Below are 26,486 nucleotides of genomic sequence, written 5' to 3' on the forward strand. Positions count from 1 at the left end.
CTTGAGTTCTTGACCCTTTATTTCTTTTCTAGGTGACTTGGTAAGTGGTGTATTTGACTTCACCCCAACTATATTTACTCCAACATTTAAACTGTGTCTACATACTCATGTAGCCAGGTGATTTGGGAAACACTGAGAGCCCAACAAAATTCCAGTTTTACTGAGATTACTGAAAACTAAAGTATCCTCTGGCAAGGGCAGTGGTTGAAAATCTGAATAATTCTCTTAAAAACTGAACTACCCCTGTTATCCTGAATGCAAACATACATCTATATAGTACAGTGGTTAAGGGAATTGGCTTTGGAGTCAGAGCTTGGTTTAATATTAATTCTACCATTTACAAACTGTCACTGTAGGAAAATTCGTTTTCTCAACAGTAAAATGGATCAAGAACACTAGTAGCCTATGAGTATCGTACATTATTCTTCAGACTTCGGAAGAAGACTTGGGGAAGCTTTACCCAGCACAAGGCTCCCACCTTGAGTCTGGACTAGAACCCCTTGTGGGTACTCTTAAAATCAGATAATTTGAGGCATCTGGGTGGCTCAGTGGTTGAGTATCTGCCTTCGGCTCAGGTTGTGATCCCAGGGTCCTAGGATCGAGCCCCATGTCGGCCTCCCTGCTCAGCGGGGAACCTGTTTCTCCCTCTCCCTCTCCACCTGCCACTCCCCCTGCTTGTGCCCTCTTGTTCTCTCTCTTTGTCAAATAAATAAATAAAATCTTTTAAAAAATCAGTTTATTTGATTATATCTACCCCATCGTTCTATCCTGCACTCAATTAAGCTCAATGAGGAAAGAGCCAACTATGTCTCCTCCCTTCACCACTGTGTTCTCGAGCCTGGCTCCGGTTGGTGCTCAATACGTATTTACTGAATGAAGAAAGGATGGAAGGAAGGAATGATTTCCTATTGAAGATCCCTGGTGTCTGTTAACAGTAAGAACTGAATAAAGGTAGCCTTACACAAAGAGGAAGACCAAAAACTACTGCCATGACAAACCCCAAAACAAGACCTCTGAACAGCCAAACCACATATCATGCAAGAAATGAAATATTTATATGTTGCTGTCACCATTAAATGCTGCTTTTTCAGGCTGAGTCATGCTTCTGGAATAAACAACCATCGATTTCAGTTATTTAAAACAACAAAGATTTGGGGCGCCTGGGTGGCTCAGTTGGTTGAGTGGCTTCGTTCAGCTCAGGTCATGATCCCGGGGTTCTGGGATCCAGCTCAGTAGGGAGTCTGCTTCTCCTTCTGCCCATCCCCCTGCTTGTGCTCTCTGTCTCCTTCTCTTTCTATCTCTCTCTCTCAAAAAAAAAATCTTTTTAAAACAAAACAAAATAAAAAAACAACGAAGGTTTAATTCTTGCTTTGTGACATTGTCAGTGAGTTTCAAGCTCATGGCGGTTCTCTACTCCCACAATAGGGCAAGAGAGCCTTGAAGCAGTAAAGCACATAAACATAACGTGATACGCATCATTCCTTCTCAAAGCCTATTGGTTTGGAGTTAGGACCTTCCATCTTAGACATTTCCAGCTGCTACAAACTATATATGAGACAAACTATCATATATAGACTCTGTGGCTTAAACAGCTTATTATTTTTATTTTATTTTAAAGTTGTTTGTTTTTGACAGAGAGAGCACAAGCACAGGGAGCAGCAGAAGGAGAGAGAGAAACAGGGAGCCCGACTTGGGGCTTGGTCCAGGACCCCAGGATCATGACCAGAATGGAAGGCAGACGCTTAGCTGTCAGAGCCACCCAGGTGCCCCATTATTATTATTTTGAAGATTTATTTATTTGAGAGAGAGAGCACGTGAGCGGGGGTGGGGGGGCCAGAGGGAGATGGAGAGAAATCCTTAACAGACTCCCCTCCCCATGCGCGGAGTCCCACACAGGGCTCTATCCCATGACACTGAGATCATGACATGAGCTGAAATCAAGAGTGGGGCCATTCAACTGACTGAACCACACAGGCACCCCTGTTATTTATTTATTTTTTAAACCTGGAAAGCACAGGCAGCATGGGATCAGAATGAAAAGCTGGGGAGACCCCGGCTGTGCCACATATGAATACTTTAGTTTCTAATTCAGAGGGACTAGAAGGAGGAAGAGCCAGAGTGATGGGGGGAAGGGTGGTCTTAGGAGCTCAGGAGTGTAACTCCAACCTGTAGGGTACTTCTCTCCATATTGTAATAGCGCATGTGGCCATACAGAAGCACCCTGGTGAATTGTCAGTGGTCAGTGGAACTGGGCCTCAACTGGATGTGATTTCCCCAGAGCCATGTTTGGAACATTTGCTATAGAGCCTCACTTTGCAGACAAGGGTTTAAGAAAGTCAGCAGACTTGCACACAGCAGGTCACATAGCAGACTGTTGAGGGAACCCTAGATCCCTGACTCCTGGATCTGTGTGTAAACTACGCTCTCTCTTCCTGTACCTCTAGTAAGAGGAGAAATGGCAGCCTAGGTCATGGCCAAAGCCAGCTATGAAGCCCCATGAGGATCCCAAGGTGGTAGAACTCTGTGTCCACCTTTGCAAACCTGGCTGGGTGGGCAGACCCAAGGCATTCGAGTGTCAGAGATCTCAGCATCCTATCAAATTCTTGCACCACCATCCTGACAATGGAGTCAGAGCACAGGTGGCCCTTTCTGGGGAAGACTGGCTTGGGGTTTGGAGCCACTCTGAAGGCCAGATCTACAAGTTGCGTTTGCCTGGCTCAGCACTTTTCTGGCCCAGAAACCAGGTGGCTGAGTCACCCCAGGTGTGGTACAAGACACTGAAGTGTGGGGATTTGCCAGACCCCAGCACATACCTGTCCTCTTTCCTGATCTGAGAGAGAGACAGAGACAGATAAACAGAGAGAAAGACCAAGAAATAAAGAGGAGACTGAGCTATAGAGAGGACTGAGCCATAGAGCTAGAGGTGAAAGACACGGAGATGTACAGTGTGTGTGTGTGTTGGGGTGCTGGGGGAACAGGTGGGCAGAGACACAGAATGACAGGTGAAGGGCAGAGAGAGAGTGGTAGATGCAGGACAGGCTGGCTGGTCGGTGATGTTCCATCACACACAGTGACGTACGGGTGACGGGGCTGGTGTGCCAGTGACATGATCTCCCATGTTCATGTATGAAGCTAGAAGAAAAGATGAGAAAGGCAGGCTGGGCGGCATGCGTGGGAGGGTGAAGCCTGGGACACGCAGGGTCTCTTCCTGTCATGTGTGACTCTGCTTATTACGCCGGGGGGCAGAGATGCAGACTTGGATCCCCGCTGCTCCCTCTCCTGTCCCCCCTACTCCGCCAGACGGCTGCCCCTACCGGGTCATTGCCTCTGAGCCTTATTTATTGCTCCAAAATCTGGGGCCGGGAGGAGTCCCTGCCAAGAAGCTCGGGAGGAAGCTTCCATGTAAATCCTGGACTTGGCCTCCAGCCACAGCCGCGAAACAGGAGGATCAGTGGGAGAACAGACCTTGATTTGTGCCACGGCAGCTTTTTAACATGTGGAGGGCGGTGTTTTATCTGAGATTCCTTCCTGCTACCTAGAGATTTAAGTCTTGGCTTTATTCCTTCCCACTGGAGAAACAGTTTTAAAAACCCACACAAATTTTCGTAATTCAACTCTGGCTATTTTAACCAGAGTTAAAAGAGCTCAGTAATAAAGCAGCTTCCAATTATTAAGAATTGCAGTGTTGGGAATGCAACAAGGATTATGTCATCCAATCCTTGGGCAATGGTATGAGGAGGGCACATTTTCCAGGTGGGGGAACTGAAGCTCAGGGAGGGGAAGGTTCTTGCCAGGAGCCCACGCCTGTTTGCGCCAGAGCCTGCTCCGTCTGTCCAGCCGCGGTTCCCAGGCACCATGCCACCGGCCCACCCACCCCCACTGTGCAGATGAAGACGTTGAGGCCCATCAGGTCTGATAACTTGCCCAAAGTCCCAGGTAGAAAGTTCCAGAATAAGGATTTGCACTTAGTTCTGTTTATCTTGGGGGCCTCTGCTCTTACCTCTCACACACAGGGTTTGGGGCCTTTCGGAAGCAGAGACTCCCTCCAGATGTTGTGCTCCAAGAAGTCAGGGAACTAAGAGCTCCACAGAACTATGTCTACACTTAAAAATGGGCTCGATGGAGGGCGGGGGGGTGGGGCCACCGGGCTGGCTCAGTCGGTAGAGCATGCAACTCTTGATCTCAGGGTCGTGAGTTCAAGCCCCACGTTGGGTATAGAGCTCATTAAAAAAAAAAAAAAAAGGCAAGATAGTAAATTTTATGAGTATCTTACTCCAATTAAAAAAATTTTTTAAGGAAAAAAAAAAGCTCCAATAGGCACCCTTAGGGACTTGTGCTATTTTTATGATGGAGTTTCTCCTAATCCCTATGGTAACCTTTATCCTCCACCTTGTGGCTTCTGCATGTTCAGGCTTCTATTGCTTTGTGTCTTCTGCTGCTTGTGCTTCCTCTTTTCTCTGTGTGCCTCTCTGCCTCTAAGTCATCTCCTCTCTCATATCTATCATCTATCTATCTATCTATTATCTATCTATCTATCTATCTATCTATCTATCTATCTATCTATCTATTATCTATCTACTTAATTTCAAGTCCACCTTCCTATAAGACAGAAGATCAGATTGGGTGGCATCTTAGCTCTGGTTTCTTGGAAACAGGTTCTTAGATGATTTGCCTCCAGGAATTTTGTGGGGAGGACTTTTAGGCTTAGCACCATGGAGGGGTGAGGACAAAAGGGCTGGGCAGGGGAGAAATTGAGCTGTGCGTGATGCAGTCTCAACCAATGCCTCAGCTGATCCCATGGCACACTCCGGAGTTGTTCAGAGTTGTTCCCTTTGGGCAAGCTAGTTGTCTTTAAAAAGAAAAAGAATTTGGGGCAGCCTGGGTGGCTCAGTGGTTTAGCGCTTGCCTTCAGCCCAGGGCATGATCCTGGAGATCCAGGATCAAGTCCCACGTCCGGCTCTTTGCATGGAGCCTGCTTCTCCCTCTGCCTGCGTCTCTGCCTCTCTCTCTCTGTGTCTCTCATGAATAAATAAATAAAATCTTAAAAAAATTATTTATTTATTTACTTGAGGGTGCTGGAGGAGAAGAGGGAGATGGACAAGTAGACTCTGTGCTGAGCATGGAGCCCCCATGGAGGGCTTGATCTCATGATCCTGAGATCATGACCTGCATCAAAATCAAGAGTTGGACGCTTAACCGACTGAGCCACTCAGGGGACCACTAGGTGAGTCTCGAGACGTGAACACTGACCATCACTGGCTGTGGGGTGCCGTTGGGTGAGGTGGCTCCCTCCTACTGACTATTCCCAGAGTGAGTTAGCTACCAGCACTTACAGCAGCTGGGGGAATGAGAGCCTTACTCCTGAAAGAGAGATCTGGGTGGTGCCCCACTGCAACTTCTTCTGGTTAGCCACTCTCCGGAATACAGCAGCCCCAAGGTCCTCCTCTCTGCTCCTCCTCTCCCCTGATCCATTCTATAAAGGGCTATATTTACCCCAGGTGCTAATTCCTGGTGTGACCAAGGCTTCAAGTTGCATGACATGGAGCATGGTAACCACATGCAGGGCCAGCCTGAGGCTTTGCTCAGAAGGGGCACAGCAGCAGGGGTCTTCGAGGATCCTGGCTATTTGGCATAGCCATCATGCCTCTCCAGTTTCTCAGAATCCTGGTGAATTCCTGTATTCCAACTTATTCCTACTATTTAAGACCTGTTGACTCAGCTGTTACAAGCTGAGATCTGAAGAGACTCTGAAGCTGGTCTCCAAAAAGTCTGGTCATTTCCTCTCTGCTCCACAAGCAGTGCCCCTTGGTGTCATCTGACTCCAACGTCTGGCAACCAAGGAAGTGTCCCATGACACAGGCCTGTCCATACAGAGCCACAGCCCCTCCCTTTGTTGCCAAGCCAGGCCGCCAATTTAGAATTCCCTAATTCCTCTAAAGTTTTCTTGTGGACAGTTATTTTCCTTCTGCTTGGTCTAGGTCTCTCTTTCCTCTCTAGCAATTTCTCTCCATGAAGTTAAAACAGAGGTGGAGACACACATATGCTACATGATCCCAATATAGCACCGTCAGTCAAAACGCCCTCTCTCCCTGCTGCAGCTAAGACATGGCAGGGCTCCCATCCTCCCCTTCCCCCTAATTGATTTCCCAATTCAGCCTCCTGGGATGGTGCTTTGGCTGGCTTTCCAAGTTCAGCCTCTCAACCTTAATTTAATGCTTCTCGGGTGGTGAGAACTTATGCTTCCCACCTACTAGTTGGCATCTGGCTGATTTTCTCATCCTGTAGAATTTCATTTCATTAATGTCGAACCTTTGCGCATTGCATTCGGGTCCTCAAAAGTGATGCAGTGCCCACGCCTGAAGAGACACCTTTCACCTGCCCTGGGACAGTGTTGGAGGGGTCCAGCTGTGGCTCGTACCAAGACCATCAGCCACGAGCTTTGCTCCGTCAAACCCAGGAGTCAAAGGACCCCGGCCGAGAATAGCTGGTGGATGCTAAAAGCAGGTTGGGTGATTCAGAGTTTGCTTAGCTTTGCCAGTCAGCCTGGTGTGAGGTCTTGGAGTAAAGTTTTCCCACCTTCTTTTTCCAAGATTGAGCCAGAGTCTATTCTTGGAGCAGATAACTTTTCAGCACTGACTTGGCAAATGTTTATGATTGGTTTTTCACACATCCTTCCTGGACAGGAGACAATTTTTGTTATAATTAAAATTTAAATATAGGGTTATGATAACCCAGAGTGCCTCAGTAGGGCTGGCTCTGGCAAAACAGCGGGTGACATGGTGGATCATGTTTTCTCTCCTACATGTTATTTCTTCAACTCTACTCTTTTCCCTGACATTGATTATTCGCTGTGAGCAACCCAAATTGCCTTAAGTAAGCCAAGTGTTCCAGGCCTCACCGGCTGGTTGGCACAAATAAGGTCATTGAAAGATAAATGTCCAGGTGATACAAGGCATGCAGCTTTGGCTTCCTCCTGCTGGGCCCCCACCTGAGTCCCCCAGGCATGTCTCATGTACATGAGAGACAATCCCACTCAGATTCTTTTGTTCGAGTCTTTTCTGGAAATGTACCTTATAGACCATTTGAGGGCACCAACCCTCTGCTATACTGTTGCTGGGGTCTTCTGTGACGGGTCTGGGTCCCTAGCATGCTGCTGGGTGTAGTGGGCAGCTGGAGTTCTTTCACAAATGTGCCACAGTCCCTGCAGTGTGCAAGGAGAACATCCCTCTGCCCAGCCTTGCACTGACCTTGGCCATCAGGTTCCCAAAGCAGTTCTGCTCATGCCCAGAGCCTCTAAGATAAGCATCAGTTTCTCTTTATCCATCAAGGCTCCGGCCATCGAGATAGAGACGGATACTACTTTTCTCGTGTCTCAAAACTCATGTGAATTTTACTAAAAGGATCACTGGACCTCTAGACTTTTCTCCCTTATGCTCAAAGCCATTCTATTAGGGGAGAAGGGGAACAAGGAGAAGATGCACCCCGAAACAGCTGCTAAAGATCAGATTTAGTGATTCATACTCAGTACCGCCCATCAATCAAGCTCTCCAAGCTGTTTTTCCAGTGATGTTGTATAAGCCACACGTGGTAGAGGGAATGGAGTTAGTTCATGCCAAATGAACCACAGCAAAAATGATGACATCACGGACAATAATAAAATAATCTAGCAGTAGCAGATGGAAAGGAAGAATTACAGTTTTGCCGGGGAACTGTTAGCTACATAAATTGTTTTGGGTCTTCGCTGGTCAAAACCAAACCCCGTTCTACTAGCCAAGGAGTAACAATTATTATTATTATTTTTTAGCCAGGAGCACTAGCCAATCAATCCTACTGTCCAGCAAAATGGTCTTTCTGGGAGCATGGGGGGTAGGGCAGCAATTTCAAGGCATCGCCCTCCACAGCATCAAAGAGCGCTGTTTTGTTCCCTGACACCTAATAAATCAGAACCAGGGAATCAGATGAATTTTTCTTTGCGTTTTAGTTTCCTTTATTAATGGAACCTTTTAGAAATCTGTTTGTATTTTTTACTTTCACAAAATCGCGATTTTTCATACAAAGGGAGCAGATGGTACTAAAAGCTGGAGACTGGGCCGGAATGCATCTCCCATAACTGGCACTAACAGGGCCTTGTCTTGGATGTAAAAGAACTCGAATCTAATTGCGGGCTTGGTTTTTCCAATTCTGTGTAACTATGTGTTTCTTTGTCTGGGTTTTTCCCCCCCTCAAATTTAATGCTTCTCCTTGAGCTCCTGTCAAATAGAAATCTGAGTAGAGTAACAGAGACTGAGTTTTAAGACTGTGGTTTTTCTGGAATGGTGCCTTAAGACCCTAAGTGTCTCTATATCTGTAGCCCCCTTTGGAGTCTCCCATTGAGGCGTCATATTTAGTGTCATGACCACAGGTGGCTGGGCAGAGATTGGCACTTGAGCTAAAAGCAGTCAACGAGGTGGCTTCATGTGAGAATCCTGCCTCTATATAGGATTATAATTAATTAGCCCCATTAGATTCTCTTTCTGAAAGATTTGAATGTGACACATGCTCAGAGGGAGTGGGATGTGGGTAAAAACCTTGTCTCCTCTGCTGATTTATGACTATATACTATCCATCATGGTATATAGTGTGGCTACCCAATGAATATTTGATAACTACATCAAATGCACAGAGCCTTTATATAGTAGCTTTTTAAAAAATAAATCTGCATCTACCTCTCTCTATTTTACTTTTTTCTCCTGCCTCCAGGGAGCTACAGTTCTCTGTCCGTCCCCCAGGCATTAATGATTATTTTAAATAGATGTCATTTTTTAGAGCAGTTTTAGGTTCACAGCAAAACTGTGCAGAAGATAGAGATTCCCCATATATCCTCCAACCCCCGAACCCACCTACAGACTCCTCTACAATAAAAATTCTGCACCTGAGTGGTATATTTATTATAATTGATGAACCTACATCAATACCTTACTATCATTCAAAGTGCATCAGAGTTCACTCTTGGTGCTGTACATCCTATATGTTTTGGTACAATGGCATATATGGCCCTTATAGTATCCTACAGAACAATTTCACTGCCCTAAAAATCCTCTGCTTTATTGATTTCATCCTTTCCTCCACCTCACTTTTCATTTAGTAAAAGTGCATTTGGGAGTCCTCCATGTGTTTTCATGGCTTGATACCTCATTTCTTTTTAGCGTTGAGTAATATGCTATTATCTGGATATACCACAGTTTATTTACCCATTCACCTGACCTGTAATCTTCTTGGTTATTTCCAAGTTTTGGCAATTATGAATAAAGCTACTGCAAGCATCTGTGCAGGTTTTTGTGTAGGCATGAGTTTTCAACTCTTTTGAGTAAATACCAAGGATTGCTGGATTATATGGTAAGAGTGTATTTAGTTTTGTGAGAAGATGCCAAGCTATTTTCCTAAGTGACTGTACTATTTTGCATTCTTGCCAACAACAAATCAGAGTTCCTATTGCTTCACATCCTCGCCAGCATTTGGTGTTGTCATTGTTTTGGATTTTGGCCATGTTAATAGGTGTGAAGTGCTATCTCATTATTGTTTTCATTTACAATATGATGTGGAACATGTTTTCATGGGCTTATCTGCCATCTGTCTGCTTTCTTTGGTCAGGTGTCTGTTCAGGTCCTTAGTCCAGTTTTAAATCACTCTGTTTGCTTCTTATTGAGTTTTAGGAGTTCTTTCTATGTTTTGCATAATAGTCTTTTATCAGATATATATTTTGCATATATTTTCCCCCAACCTATGGCTTGTCCTTTTATTCTCATGACTCTTCTTCCTTTTTATGACTTTTGCTTTGACAGGCAGTAGGGCACAGTGTTTAAGATTCTGGAGACATCTGCCCGAGTTTGAGTCTTGGTTTGGCCACTTGCTCTAGTGATTAATCATTCCATTCTGACTCTCAATGTCTTTATCTGTGAAATGGAGATAATAGTGCCACCCTGTAGAGTTGTTCAGAAGAGTTATAAGTGTCCCCATCCCCATGAGTACTTAGTGCTGCATGCATGAATGATGGCCATTATTATGGAGAATTATAAGTATTTTTTTTGCATAATGTGGACCCACTCACTTGGCCTTATCTTCTACTGTTCCCTCGTTTACTCCCTCCATTTGAGCCACAATGACTTCTTTTTCTTTCTTTTTCCGTTTCCTCCTCCTAAGTGTTTTCCCCCCAATATACTCATGGCTTGCTCTGCCATCTCATGATGGAAGATTTTTGTCAGTCATAAGCAAAAGCAGTCAAAGGCAGTGGGGTTTCCTATTTTTTGCAGAAGCTGAGCCCATTGGCTCTAGGTGTCCCAGAGGAAGGGGTACATGGAGGAGCCATGGGATGGGAAGGAGACACTCCCAGAGATGGGATGGAGAGGGGTCACTAGGTTCAGCGAGCAGTAGGCGCTGAGCCCTGCCCTCTCTGAGTGCTCCCAGGAAGTGGCAAAGATCTCAAGGAGACTGGGTGCCCTTACCCTGCTAAGTATCTTCTGTCCCTAAGACCACCAAATCCCTAGAACTAAAGGCATCATAGAGACTGAAGCAGATGGGGTGCTGGCAGTGGGCAAATGGGCTGACGTTTGGAGGAGATGCCCTTTCATGCCCACGGCAACATGAAATTAGTTTCTCTGTCTCAGTCTTGAGAATCAGAGGCTACACTTCCTGCCAGGTCACGGGGATAGGGGCTTAGAGCCAGAGGGACATTAACTAGTGTTAATTTATAACTATAAAACATACAAAGTGATTTTTTTCACTTCTGAGTTTGGATCTATGAATTGTATATAAAATAAATCTATCCCCCAGTGCATCCCTGCCCATTGCAGCTTGAGAGAATCCAGTTACTGGCACAGCTGGCTTTCGGACCGCTTTCTCACCCTCCCTTTCCCTGTATCTTCCCTCTTTTCCTGCCTAGCCCACTCCTGTAATTCTTCAGGTTTTGGACGTAAACTCCATCCTCACACCACACTCTCTTTTTCCCCCTAAATGCAAGCTTAAAAAACGTGTGATATCAAGATGTGAAATTTTAAAAAATCTATATTTTTCATCTTTACCTAAAAATTGTTTTGCAAAAACGAGTTACATGGGGTTTTTCCTTATTAGGAAAAAGTGAAAAACAGTGTTCTGCAACCTATTCCAGCATACTACCCGGCTTCTAGCTATAATGGAAGCTACAAATTATACCTCAGTGTACAGTGATGTTAGAAAACGTGCTTTGGAAACACCGCAGCTTGGGTTTGGTTTGGTTTGGTTCGTGTTTTCAGACCTCACTTTTGAATTGCTCACCTGCCTGGCACTAGAGGCTTGGTTGCTGTGGCATCAGGTCACATTTGTTCAGGAAGTAGAGATCATTACTGCTGGTCAACACAGATCTCTGGTTCTCCCAAATGTCGGGTACACGGTTGAGTGTATCCAACATGGTTGGAATACTTTTCCTGGCCTCTGGTGGTTGCATAAGGCCTGCTAAATAGGGGCACCTGGGTGGCTCAGTCGGTTAAGCATCTGCCTTTGGCTCGGGTCATGGTCCCAGGTTCCTGGGATTGAGTCCCACCTCAGGCTCCTGCTCAGCAGGGAGCCTGCTTCTCCCTCTGCCCCTGCCCCCCTGCTTGTGCTCTCTCTCTCTCTCTCTCAGAAATAAATAAATAAAATCCTTAAAAAAAAAAAAAAGACCTGCTAAGTCATTCTGACTGATGAGCTATGAGTGGAAGTGATGTGAGCCACTTCTGGCACAAGTGTTAATCTGAGACCCTCCAGAGGTCTTCCTCCCGCACTGGCATAGCAGCTGGCATGTTTAAGTGGTGGCTGCTCTGTCAGCCTGCCCCAAATTCATTCAGTTTAGCAGAGCCTCCCCTCACATAACTATGGGATGGACTTTGGGCAGGAAATAAACTTTTGTTGTTTTAAGTGAACGAGAGTTGGACATGTTTGTTATCACTATCTCAACTAGCTTATCCTGACTGATACCCCCATCAGGCTCTCTAAAGACACTGTTGCCAAACTTTTGAAACCAAAAGAAACATTCAGAACATTGGAGCTGGCATATATTTACAGACAAAATATTTTGTCTTGGCAGACATGTCCAGAAGGAAGTGAAGGCTGCTATATTTAGAGCATGAAGCAAATGTACTGTTTTGGAGTGTTCAGACAGATAAACATGCTCAAAATCATGTTCAGAATGTTCCACATATTGCCTGATTGGAAACATTAACAAAGTATAAAAGTTGACAATGTTTCCTTTTGTATGTTGTGTGAACACACATGCACACACCCGCACACACACACACACAGGCGTAGGGTATAGCTAAGAGTTGCTTGGTTGCAGGAAAGGGGGAGAGCGTTTGGTCAAATTTCGAGAGGTTATGGTAACTGTTCAAGATCAAGCTCTGACATGATAGAGGGCACACTGGACCCAGATCTTTGCATTTTTAACACCTGTTGTCAATTTGAGCCTTACAGAGTGTTTTAAAACCATGAAGAGCATTCACAGATTTTCTGCCATTATCCCAGTTGATAGAATTTTCATAGAATTTGCATACCTGTCCTTCTTGAATTTTCATTATTTGACCATCATCTGTTTTATTCCCTTATTCATTTTGATTATATTTTTTTACCCTCCTGGGGAAATTTTTGTCTCATTGTTATTACATACCTTTTGCATTTGTTTTCTGTAATCTAATTGAGGATTTCTTTCTTTCTTTCTTCTTTCTTTTCTTTTCTTTTCTTTTCTTTTCTTTCTTTTCTTTTCTTTTCTTTTCTTTCTTTCAGAGCAAGAAGTAGAAAAGGGGAGTGTGAGCGGGAGGAAGGGGCAGAGAGAGAAAGAGAGGGAGAGAAAGAGAATCTTAAGCAGGCTCCATACTCAGTAAAGAACCTGATGCGGGGCTCAATGTCACAACCCTGAGATGATGACCTGAGCCACAATTAAGAGTCAGGTGCCTGACCAAGCCACTTAGTTGCCCCAATTTCAGGATTTCTGTAAAGGATAGACTTAAGAGTTGAACTGGAAGGAAGTATGTACTAGAGGTACATTTCTACAGAATGAAGAAATGCCAATTGCCCACATCAAGGAATGATGGGGTAGGGGGATTGCTGATGGAGATTATGGGGCAACAGAGCTCTCCGTGCTCTGCAAACATCCCCTGGCACCAGGGCTGTCATCCCCAAGAATCTTTATTCTAAAAGCAGCAATGCCCCAGCTCTCTTCTGCCTGCTGCTTTGAATAACATGCTCCCAAGCTCACTTTTATATTGTCACAATGAAAGGAGAGAATAATGGATTTGGTATCTGATCAGTTAACTGTGACTTTGGACAAGTTGCTTAGCTCCTTTGATGAGGAATAACGATATGACTTTATTGAGTTCTTACGAAAATTATGCAAGCTCACGTCTAAGAATGGCTCTTTCACAGTGAGGGCCCAAGAAACACTTAATTCCATTCTTTTACCATTAACAAGGGGAGCAGCATAGCCTAGTGTGACGTGTGCAAGTGTCGGAGTCACACAGCGGGGTTCAAATCCTAAATTCTTCCCCGCCCCCCCCCCCCGTTGTCTATAGACTCATGGTTAGTCTCTTCTCTGAGCCTCCCTTCCCATCTCTACAAATGAAGGATAACGTAGTACCTGATATATTGCTGGAGGTTAACTAAGATAGTGCATATCCAACCTTTGGCATGTCGTACACACTCAAGGAATGGGAATTTTCATCAGCTTTATTATTAGATACAAGTTTGTCTCTTCACGTTCACTCTTGTGTCTTCCAGTACGAGCCCACAAATCCTGATCTGGAACCCATGGGGCCATATGTGTTTTGGAATTCAGAATGTTATGGAGATAACAAAGATAATGCAGTGCACATACCGTACATCTGTCCCCCGCCCCACCCCCCGCCACACACAGACACTCACCAGCAAAGTCTGTGGTAGGCACTTCATAAGTAGCTCATTAGTGAGGTAAAATATTTGAATGTTCATGCAAAGTGGGGTGTGGGATAAATAAACGCTATAAATAACTGCATGTCAGTTCAAGTCCTACTGTTGTCAAATGAGTTTGTGTCAAGGTTAATGAAAAAAATTTTGGCTTCTGAAACTCTTTTGGAATTCAGAGACCAGTGCCATCGTTATCATTTTTTCCCCCATTCTGTGTTGTGAAGCTATTTCTGTTACCCATTTCTAGTTTAATCTGTGCCTCTCCTACCTTTCTGTGTTTCTGTTTAATCTTTCAAGGCTTCCTTTGAACCCTTAGCCCTTCTCCCTTGGCAGCCTGTGTTTTACTTCTCCCTCTCACCTCTGGCTCTATTCTTTACCTCCTTTTGCATTGCTCCTTCTTTTTCTGGGGATTCATACATGACTAGCATAAAAACTGTTTTCATTTTTTTTTTTCTGGTACATTCTCTCTAGGTCCTCTTTCCCCTTCCTCTCCTGCTCTGTGGATTTCAGACAGTCTCACTTCTGTGATGAGAGCTTCTCGCCTCTCTTCTTGAGCATCATCTTCTACCTGCTGTTATCTTTCAGCTTCTTTGTTCATTGCTAGTGGTCCTCTGGCTCCCACCCCAACTACCATACCATCATCTTTCTCCTTTATTCCTTCGTCTCCTCTAGAGATCATTCTTTGTCCACTCCTTATTTTACAATGCCAATAATATCATTATGATAATTTATTGAGTTCTTACTGTGTACTAAGCACTTTGCATGGATCGTTAAATTTCATCCTTATAGCACACCATTAGGTGGGGACTCTCTTAATCCTCATATTTCAGATGAGAAAATTCGGGCTCAGAGATAAAGCGCCTTGCTCAAGTAGTCAAGGAGCAGAAATGGAATTCGAACCCCTTGCATTAAATCTTTGCATTTAATACTTGTTGCATTAAATTAATCCCAAAGCTCATGATTTCGATCACTATGCTTATATTTTCTCCATCACAGTGGATATTACCAGCCCATTTACTTCATTTATCTTTTCTTTCTAGGTTCTTATAGATTTTTAATGTGACTTACCTCTGTCTGCCTCCTTTTCAGTGTGCTATTTTTAAGTTGGGTGGTTTGTCCAGATTTGCCCCTTTCTATGGTTGGATTCTTGGCCCTATTCTTTTCCCGGTGACACACTGACATTATATCATACCCCCACATACTTACTGTGGACTATAGAAGTGGTCCCAATTTCAAACATCCTCATCCCCACAAACCACTGAAATGTCCCAGAAATAGATGCTATAGATGCTGGGCAGCAGAAATAGCATCTGCTTCTGCTGTCACCTTCTGCGTGCCTCAGAACACACTCTTCCAAGTCACATCTTGGCAGGATGGCTTCATATGATGGGCTTTCCAGGTATCTGTGAATGACTGAACCGATGGTTATTACGTTAATCAGGCTAGGCTCCACTGTGCTGCAGTAAAATAAACCACATGTTTCTGGCATAAGACACCAAAGATATATGTCTCTTTCACATCACAATTAGTGGTGGTTCTGGTGGCTCTCCTTGACTTCTCTTCTTGAACAGGGACTCAGAGATCTGGGGGGCATCCATCTTGCAGCTACACTATTTCAAGGTTCTTTACTTCCAACCACTTGGATGGGTGAGGGGGTGTGACACATTCACAGATAGTCATGCACTAGAGTGGTCATTATTATCTTCATTTTTTAGATGAGGAGACACATTCATTGCCCAAGGTTTTCCAGGCTAGTTAAGTGGTAGATTCCAGACTAGACATAGCTCCGACTCTTCATTCCACTACCTTTTTTGTGACTAGAAATATTTTATCTATGTGTACATGTCCTGTGTAGATTCATTTATTCCCAGTAAGTTATGAGAATTCCCATTCTTTTTTCTTGATGATTCCAGCAGAAGTTCCAGGGAGAACTCTCATTGTTGTGCGTGGGCCACATGCCCATTTTCAAACCAATTGCTGTAATCCAGACAATGTAGTGTTTTAATTGGTCAGGTCTGTGTCAGTAGCTAACTCTCGTGTGGAGGAAATAGAATAAGAGTAGTGGAGAGGTGAGGACAGTAGAGTAGTGTAGAGTAAAGAGAGCACCTTCATCTCTACAACACATAGTGGGAACAGTAGGGAACTCTTCCCCTAAATAAATCCAGAGTGGTATTAATTGAAAGAAAAGGCAATAGATATCCAGCAGGCAATTAAGGTAAGATCTATCCAGTTGAACAACTGAATGAAGAAGGAAATGTAAGAAAATCAGTGACTAGGGACATAAATTAATGGGTACATACACAGACCCGACCAATCAGAATATTGTATTGTCCGGTCCATAGTTACTGGTTTGAGGATGAACAGCGGTCCAAGCCCAACCAATGAGAGCCCTCCCTGGAGTTTATAACTAAACAAATGTTGCCTCCTTGGTGGAGGATGAGGGAATCCTTCCAAATGATGAAAAGTGAATGAAGGAGAAGTTGACAGTCCAATGAAGATAAATTTTGCACATTGCGTAATTTTGCAATAAGGTTCATCTTGCTTAGGGTATATTTTCAAGGACCCAGTACCTTTCTAGTGTGGAAATGATCCTTATGTCCCTGTCCCCATTTGACTTAACTCTATCCCTTTGGAGTAGGAGCAGACTTAGGCTGTCAGCCTGCTGACTTCCACAAAAGTAAGAGAAGGTGATCCCTTCTTCCTCACTCCATCCCCAGTGTCTTCCCCTCTCTTTCAATTTCCATGGGCCTCCTTCTCCTCCTTAGAAGATGCTTTCCATCAGTGAGGCTGAAAAATAGCCAGGAGGCCCATCAGTGTTCACTTCCACGGGCAAAGTGACTTCTGCTGTGCCAGGCCTGGAGTTCGTTTATCTCTCCCTGAGTCAACGAGATTTTGTCTATAGGCCTTTCTGGTATGTTCCTCCAGAGAGAGGTAAACTGCCTTTAAGTAATTGCTGAAGAAGGCATAAACCAGGGAAATTTGATTTGAGTATGCAATTTGAATCGGGAAATGCTCATATAAATAACCGAAGCAGCTGAATGCGGCAGGTTTGTGCTCTATAGATTTTTTTTTTTTTTTTTTAAATCTCAGGGTCTTCAGAATAGAAGTTCTGCTGCAACAGCTTAAACCATCCCAGGCCTTTTTGCTCTGATCTTGTGCTAGTTTGGCATCATTAACCGCCAGTCTGGAGTTTGGTAAGTTGCTGTTGCCTAATTAACCTATATGGTTGGAAAGGAGGAAAAAGTGCTTGAACCCTCAAACGATGCTATCATCCAGAGCAGTGACACAGTCTTAAGAAACAAAACAAAGCCATTTTCCGCTAGGAAAAAGTTTGGAATCATTGAGCACAACTTTACTAATGAGGGAATTAGGGGCTGGACAGGGTAAATCATTTGATGGAGATCACTGAGATTTTGGAAATGTTACGCTTGGCTTTTCCTGCAGCAACAAACAACCCCATGTTCCAGAGGTGTGAGTTTCCAGTTTATATTATCTCAGAGCTGCAGGTCACCCATGACTCTCCTGGGCTGGCCTTGACCTGACCTTGTTCCATGTGTTTTCTAAGGAACAGCCACCCTCTGGGGCATGTGACTCTCCTGGTAGGTGAGATTCAAGAGGGGTGGAACCAAACCACAGGGCATGTTTATAGCTTCCATTTGGATATGGTGTATGTCCCATTTGCTCACATTTTATTGGTCAAAACACAGGTTACAAAGCCTAATGAGGGGATCCCTTCGTGGCGCAGCGGTTTGGCGCCTGCCTTTGGCCCGGGGCGCGATCCTGGAGACCCAGGATTGAATCCCACATCAGGCTCCCGGTGCATGGAGCCTGCCTCTCTCTCTGCCTATGTCTCTGCCTCTCTCTCTCTCTGTGTGTGTGTGACTATCATAAATAAAAAACAAACAAACAAAAAAACAAAACAAAACAAAAAAAAAAAACAAAGCCTAATGACAACAGGGTGGGGATGACACTCTACTTAGTGGGAAGCATGGCAGCAGAAAGCAGGATACAAGTCATTGTGGAGAAACAATGCATTCCATTACCAGAAGGTGTAGAAATCCTTGTGGCGATGGAAGTCCAAGAAGAAATGTGAAAACTGAGAAGGTCTCTGAGGTTTCCTGAATCTACTTATTCTTTCGATCATGTTACATATCTTGATTAATGGCTAAATTCACCCAGGGGTATAAGCTTACTGAGAGTTACCTCAGATTCCTTCCTCGTATCTAAGCATAACATCTTATGATCACCCAAATCCTTATCATTTCTGCCTCTCAAATATGCCTCAAAAGTCCAGTCTTTCTTCCCACACCTCATCTCACAGGTCTCCTGCTTCGGGATTTTTGTGTTTTGGTTTGTTTTTCCAGCCCAAGCTCTGTTCTGTGGCCAGAGCAACCCTGCTCGTATCATACCTAGGTTGCCCCCCTTGCCTGAAGTACTCCCATAGATATAAGAATAAAATGTGGAAAAAAAAAAAGAATAAAATGTGGGATGCCTGGGTGGCTCAGCAGTTGAGCATCTGCCTTTGACTCAGGGCATGATCCTAGTCCGGGGATTGAGTCCCACATCGGGCTCCCTGTGAGGAGCCTGCTTCTCCCTCTATGTCTCTGCTTCTCTTTGTATCTCTCAGGAATAAAAAAAAAAAAAAAAAAAAAAAAAAAAGAATAAAATGCTATGCTTCTTCATGTCCCTTGTATAGATTCAGTTCTTGCTACTTCCTAGGCCTGTGTCCAGCATTTATTTATCTAAGACTGACCAGCCAGCTTGCCGGTTAACCAGATAAACAGGGAGGCAGGACTGGGGACATGCTCACACTTCCACTGGCATTTGCTATGTAGGCAAGAGCTAAGTAAGGATTAATGACAGGTTCCAGGGAGACCCAGCCTGGATAACAGGTACTCTTTTTGGAGAGGGACAAAGCAAGACCCATTTGTCCATAGGGTTCAGCAACAGAACAGACTCCTTGCTTCCCAACACCAATACCACAGGACCAATAAATATGTTTTGTCATCTCCTACTATGTAAGCCCCATGGAGCAGTCCCAAGACTGTGCTGTGTATTAAGTATGGATCACTCACTCCCAGCTATTGAGAGTTGACTCTCATTTTGTTTGATTGTGATTTGGGGTTATCCTGGCTGTCTTTCCTCCATAATACCCTAAGAATGAGGTGGTGGTTGTGCTTGGAATTAGCTGAGAAGTTCGCTGTCTTGAAGTGACTCTGCGTTTGCTCATGTTCAGCAGTTCTTTGTGGCTGTAATGCATTTTATCCCCTAATCCATCAGTCCTCCATCCCCCAACCTGCTTCTGCTTTTCTGCCTCTGTCAATCTAGAAACTCCTAGTCAACATTTTGAGCTTAAGTTCACAACACATCTTTGCTGAAAGCTCCATTCTCCCTGGAGCATTATTTATGTCCTCTCCTGAGCTCTTCTACCACCCTGCACATGACCACCTTCCTTCATCCAGCCAATTAATAGTTGTTAAGGGTTTACTGTGTGCCAAGTCCTGCGCGAAGCACTGAGAATACAGCCGTGCACAAGTAGACAAAGCTCCTACCATCAGGATACCCACTGATGAGTGGGAATAAGATGTCCAATGAACCAACAAATGCACCAGATGGTTATCCATGGAGTGAGTGCTGAGCAGCAAATAAACATGGTGATGAGCTGGAGAATAACTAGGAGAAGTCACTTAGTGAAGTCAGGAAAAACCTCTTGGAGGAAGTAGTATTTCAGCTGAGGCCTAAAAGATGAGAAGGAATTCGGCTTGGGGATAGATGGAAGAGGAGCAGGTGCAGAAGGCAGTAGCAAGGACTAAGGCTTAAAGGCAAGGGAGGGTTTGCTGGGACTTGAACATTGCCAACCATCAGGAGAGTGGGTGGGACAGAGCACATGGGAACTTGTTGGCAGTATCAGGGATTCTGGGTTCCAGTCTAAAAAGCAACAGGAAGACTTGGAAGGGTTTTAAACAGAGGAATGGAATGTGATTCATAATTTTAAAATATCACCCTGGATGTTGTGTGGATTGCAACGGGAAGCAGGCATAGACAGAAAAAAAACCCACTTTTTCTTTTTCTTAAGAGATGCTTTTGCTGAGCTGATGTGTTACATTGCGGTAGGGGCCATGTCCATAGATAAAGGCATGGATAGAGTCAAGAGCTATTTTGGTGACAGAACCAACAGGACGAAGGTCTAATAGAGGAGAGGACTCACAAATGACTCCATAGTGTTTGCCATGAACAACTGGATAGATGGAGAGGCCTTTTTCTGAAATGTGGAAGGTGGGAAGGGAGCATCACATTGGTTAAAACTAGAACCCTGTTAGAGGCTAGTTAGTTTGAGACACCCATTGGTGGGCTGTTTGTCTTCCATTAGACTATGGTGTCTCTCCAGCGTTGAGCAGAGTGCTTGACACGTAGCTGGTGCTCAAAAAGTATTTGTTGAACGGGAGAATCTAAATGATATGCTTAAAAGCTACAGATGACTAATGGCTTATAGAACAACAGACGATCCAAAGTCTGTAGTGGTAGCTAATTAAACCATTCTAATCTGATGTCCAAAATATTGTATGCTAGAGACCCCCCCTTTTCTCCCCATTAATTGAACAGGCCCTGTCTTTTTTGCTCTTGTAGTCCATTGTTCTTCAAATGTAATTAGCCCTTGTGTTGTGACAGTAAACGAGACTCCGGTACTTTGATAAATGGCTTGTTTCTGGAAAAAGAGTATTTGTGAATACAAAACTCAGTCTTCCCCCCACTTTTCTTCCACCTCTTCCTCCCACTTTAGGCAGAACCTTAAGGTGCACCATCACCTTCAGGAATGCTGTGTTTCTTAGGAAAGAACAACAATACAGAAATAACAGTTACTTGTGAACACCTATTACATGACAGGCAGATTCATTATATGTTATACAACAATTCTGAAAAGTAAGTAAAAAAAAAAAAAATCCTATGTTCCATTTGAGTAAACCAAACAAGGCTCGTCCAGAGTTAAAATCTCACAGTTACCAGGGTGCTGAGTTGAGATTCAGAGGTGCCCTGCTTTGTCTGATCTCCAAGCCTGTGTCCTTTTGTGATTCTGGATCTCCCTCAGACCATAAGTAGCTGAACCTTATCAAAGAACCTCTATGTGCTTCAGTTGGTGGTGGTGGTGGTTTTTTTTTTAAACAGCTTAGTGAGATATAATTCACAGACTATACAATCAACCCATTTAAAGTGTACAGTTCAATGCACCTCACTTATTAATGGAACAAATAGTATCAGCTCTCACTCTTAGCAAGGAACAGCACCCTTGTGGTTGCTTCAAGTTTGTTATCTCCTATGATTTATTCTGGTCTTTTCATCAGCCCTCGGGGCAGGGGGCAGGAATTATCACCTGCATCTTACAGGTGAAGAAACTAAAAATGTGACACACAGCATGTGGTCAGCAGATCTGAGTGATGAATCTAAGATACTCTGACCATCAAGTCTACTCTCTTCGCCTTTACACAATCTGCTGCTTAATAGCCATATGGCCCTTCTCACTTGACAAAGATGATTTTTTTCATGTCTGTGATCTCATTTGGTGCCCACACCAAGACTGATTTGCTGAAATTTTTTTTAGAACAATCTGAAAGATCTTTTAAACCAATTTGGCTGGTTTCCCTTGTCCTGACCCAGGGTACTGAATTTCTCAAAACTGTCTGTAGTGACCTCACATACATTAGGATTGCCGCTATCAAAAGAACAGAAAATTACAAGTGTCAAGGATACAGAGAAACTGGAACCCTTGTGCACTGTTGGTGGGAATGTAAAATAGTCCAGCCATTATAGAAAGCAGTATGGAGTATCCTCAGAAAATTAAAAATAGAACTACTGCATGATCAAGCAATCCCACTTCTGGGTATATACCCAAAAGAATTCGAAGCAGGATCTTGACTATTTTAGATCCCACATGTAAGTGAGATCGTGCAAAACTTGCTTTTTTGTGTCTGGCTTATTTTACTTAGCATGATATCCACGAGGTTCATCCCTGTTGTTGCAAATGGCAAGATCTTCTTTTTTATTCCATTATATATATTTAACCCATTTTCTTGGAATCTAAAAAAGTTGAACTCATAGTACCAGAGAGGAGAATGGTGGTTTCCAGGGGCTTGGGGCTGGGGGAAATGGGGAGATATTGCTCAAAAGTATAAACTTTGAGTCATAAGAAGAATGTTTTAGAGATCTAATTTATAGCATGGCGATTATAATTATTAATACTGTCTTGTATGCTTTTAATTAGTTAAATGAGTAGATCTTAAATGTTCTCACCACACACAAAAAAAGGTAGCTACGTGAGGTGATGGATGTGTTAATTAACATGATTGTGATTGCAATTTCACAATGTATACGTATATTAAATCATCACTGTATACTCTAAATATATATAATTTTTATTTGTCAATCATATCTCATAAGGCTGGAAAAAATGATACAGCATGCAAAATCATAGAAACAGGAAACAGAAAGGTAGTGCTTAGTGGTATAGAGTTTCAGTTTTGCAAGATGAAAACGTACTAGAGATCTGTTGTACAATAATGTAAATATGCTTAACACTACTGGACTGTAGGCTTAAAAATGGTTAAAATGGCAAATTTAGTGTTATGTGTCTTTTACCAGAATGATAAAAACCTGTCTAAGGTAGACTTAGTACTAGAACCCATATCTCTAGGATCCAATAAGGTCAAGTCTGACAGAAAGCATTATCTTGCATTCTTGTGACCAAGGCTATACCTTTGGCTCAGATTGAGCATGTTTCCTTTTTTATAACAACTTTGAGAATCGGGTGCCCCGGGTGGACCTGCCAGAGAGTGCCCGTTCCAAAGTGCTTTATCTCTCTTAGGGTAGAGGCTCCAAATGGTGTACAGGGTAGCCAGGGGTGGCAATATTAGTCCCATATGGAGAAACCAAGACTCAACAGGATTAATGGGACTTCAGAGTCACTTGGGGTATCAGTGATGGAGAGGAGACTAGATCCCAGAAATTCCAGTGCTGGGCCCTGTGTTAGTGAAGTGGGTGGTGTACCACATTTTAAAAGCTAGACAGAACCCGAGAAAGAGGTGGAAAACTTGGCTGTTTTCTTATTTTTATTATCTACTCCAAAGAACTTTCTAGAACACCGAAGAGCATAGTTCCACTAAATTGTCCAGCCCTGACCCCTGATCCCAGTGTTGTTAGTGACCTCAAACTTGGGCTCCTGTGCAGGCTGCTAGACCACCGGTTGCGTAGGAGGCGCACTTCTTCTGGGCTACGAGGCCCTCTGAGCCCACTCCTTCCAGCAGTAGATTTTCCTTTTTCGTGTTTCAACTCCAGAGGCCCCCAAGGACTTCTGCCTTAATTAAAATTTAAATTCACAAATCATTTCTTAAACCGTCTCATAGGCAGCCAAATAATCACGATCATTAACGGGTGGTCGGAGTCGCTTTTGCTTTAATGCTTTTTGAGACACTGGTTTAGTCCTATAAGTGCTATCTCTACCACGTCTCTTGCCACAAGCCTGGCCCAGAGAACTCTGCTCAAATACCTTTGTTTTCTGTTGTAATACAGAGGTCCACGTTCCCAATTTGGAATGCACTTACGCATCCCAGTCCATCCCTGCTCTGGTCCCTATGCCTATCTCCTGCAACTTGCTCGTGTCCTGGGGGGCACTGCTGGGGACCATCCTTATTTGGGGACCAGCCAATTAGAAGAGAAGATCTTGAAGCACAGGCACAGTGAAGACCCATCACAGGGTTGGGTGGGCTTCCCTCTGAGCCATCCCTGGGCCTTTGCATTGGGATGGATCCTTTAGCTGGGCCTCTGCTCCTGGGAATTTGCAAGGTGCCCCTCACAGCCGCCCTTCCCCTAGCCCAGGGTTTCTTAACCTTGGCATTACTGATATTTTGGCCTGGGTAGTTCTTTGGTGTGGTGCTGTCCTGTGCGTTATAGGATGTCTCACAGCATCCCTGGCTTCTACCTATTAGATGCCCGTAGCAAGCCCCAGTTCTAACAACCTAAAGTGTCTTGAGACACGGTCAAATGTCCCCTGGGGGCAAAGTTGCCAGTTGAGAACCACTACCTGTCCATTGGCTCTCTCTAGGGTCAATCCCTTGGATCCAGTGTAGGCAGTCATCCATCCAATAAACATGCTTTGAGCTCCATAAACATGTTCATGGAACCTGAGCCTTCCAGAGCCCCCGAAAATGATCCCATCTTCTCCTCAGCACATTGTTTCCCTTTTTAGTACTGAATACAAAATGCTCCAGGCTCTGTACTGGATAATATGGCTCTAAACATGAAGAGAGAGAGATCTCTGTAGCTGAGGATCTTCTAGTCTGGAGGCAGAAACAGGTCCATAGGAACAATGAGTTACTGTTCCTAAAGTGAAGGTACAAGCAGAATAGGGGGTAACTTAGTTGAGTAGGTGAGAAATCAAGTCAGCATGGGGTCAAAACTAATTTCTGGAGCACTGTTTTTCTTAGGGCTGTGGAGGTTGGGCAATTTCATTGTCACAGGATCCATCTGCTCTAGTTGCCTATTGCTATATCATAACAAAGCACCCCAAACTTAGTCCTGTAAAACAGTAACCACTTTATTATATTATGAGATCTGTGGGTCAGGACTTTGGATAGGAAATACTGGGGCTACCTTGTCTGGGGTTCCAGCTGAGAACGTTTGAAGAGCTGGCAATAAGTCCAATAGATGGGACCTGGAATCATCTGGAGGCTTCTTCACACTCAGGCCTGCCATTTGGGCCTAGCTGGGACTGTTGACTGAAATGCCTACCTGTGGTCTCTCCCAATGGCTTAGGCTTTCTTTCAACATGGCGGCCTCAGGATGGTCAGACTTCTTTCATGGTGCCTCATGGCTCCAAGAGTGAGCAGAAGCTGTATGGCTCTTGATGAACTAGCTGTGGAAGTCACATAGCATCCTTTCTGCCATACTTTATAAGTTGAGGCAGTTATGAGCACACTCAGATTCAAGAAGACGGCACACAGACCCTGCCTCTTGATGGCAGGAGTGTCAAAAATTTTGGAGCCATATTTTAAAACCACCTTACCATCCTTATTCCAATGTTCAGAGGTCTGAATTCCTCTGAATCTTTAGCAGAGAATCCCACCTTGAAAAATCTCTCCAGGTGTATTTACACCAAAGCCTACTTCAATTAATCAATTCTAATGCTCCAATTACTCAGCTTATATTTTCAGACACTCTAATAAGCACCACAAATGAATAGGAATTAAACTGATGGTGCATCACCCTCCACTATTAGAAAGACCACACTTGATTTCTGAAGCAGCCTTCACCTTTGTGAAATGAACTTCCTTCTTTCCCCTCTGTCTAGTACAGGGAAATGTTTCCCTGGGGCAAGGTGGGGTCAGAGCAGGTGGGAGGGCATTTAAGAATAGGTAGCAATCATAATAAAGGCAAATTTTACATGAAGACTGGAGCTTTTCTGGTATGTGCCCTTTTCATGCTGGGAAAGAACCTGGGTTCTTATGTAAGGATTGGCAGTGAACAACCTGGCCTTACTCGACTCATCTGTAGAATCTGGGGGTTGGGCTTGATGATTCCTAAGGACTCTTCCAGCTTCAAAAATGTCTGTACTTATAGGAATATTTGCCAAGGGCAATTTTCTAACATCGATACTCTGAGGGAGCACCCATGTAATAATCATATTCATATGAATAAGTTGCCTTCAAGAAATACTGTTGCACTCCTGGTAACCAGAATTTTCCTCTGCATTTACATAAATACACACATACATTTTTATATAAGTGGTATCTTACTGTATATTTTCTTCTACAATTTCCTTTTTCTTCACCACTATAATATATACTGAAAAGCTTCCTCAGCAGTACATAAAATTAAGTTTAATTCTTTTCTACTGCTACATAATAGTCCACCGTATAGATACGCCATAAATTATGTATACCCCCCTTCGTATAATGTAGGTTCCTTCCATTATTTTGTCTTTACTAATAATGCTGTAATGGATACCCATGGGTATATATTATCTTCTCTTTTGCAGGTATATCTATAGAAGAATTTTCTAGAAGTAAATTTACTGGGTCCAAGGTTATGAGTTTTTGTAATTTTGATTGATATTGACCAATTTCTCATCATAGAGATCATACCAGTTAATTCTTTCATCAATAATATATGAAAGAGTTTTTCCCCTTCACATAGCATATGATCAAACATTATAATTCTTGCCACTCTGAGAAGGTGAAAATGTCATCAGATTGTAATTTTTTTAAGATTTTATTTATTCATGAAAAAACAGAGAGAGAGAGAGAGAGAGGCTGAGACGCAGGCAGAAGGAGAAGCAGGCTCCATACAGGGAGCCTGATGTGGGACTCGATCTGGGACTCCAGAATCATGACCTGAGCTGAATGAAGGCAGATGCTTAACCGCTGAGCCACCCAGGCATCCCAAGATTGTAATTTTAAGTGGTGTTTCCCTTTGATGAGAAAGCTAGAGTCTTTTCTTATATGTAAGAGTCGTTCATATTTCTCTTTCTCAGAAATGTCTCCTTCTAGGCTTTGGAAAGAGATGCACTTAAAACA

The 26,486-nt window shown here is 43.7% G+C and overlaps 1 long non-coding RNA gene across 2 annotated transcripts in view; it reads left to right on the forward strand.

Moving 5' to 3' along the window:
- LOC112640327 (uncharacterized) overlaps positions 1-26,486 on the forward strand; it is a 389,014-nt gene that overhangs the window by 146,216 nt on the left and 216,312 nt on the right. The window lies entirely within an intron of this gene.

Source organism: Canis lupus, chromosome 6 (assembly GCF_003254725.2).
Source record: "Canis lupus dingo isolate Sandy chromosome 6, ASM325472v2, whole genome shotgun sequence".
Classification (NCBI taxonomy): Eukaryota; Metazoa; Chordata; class Mammalia; order Carnivora; family Canidae; genus Canis; species Canis lupus.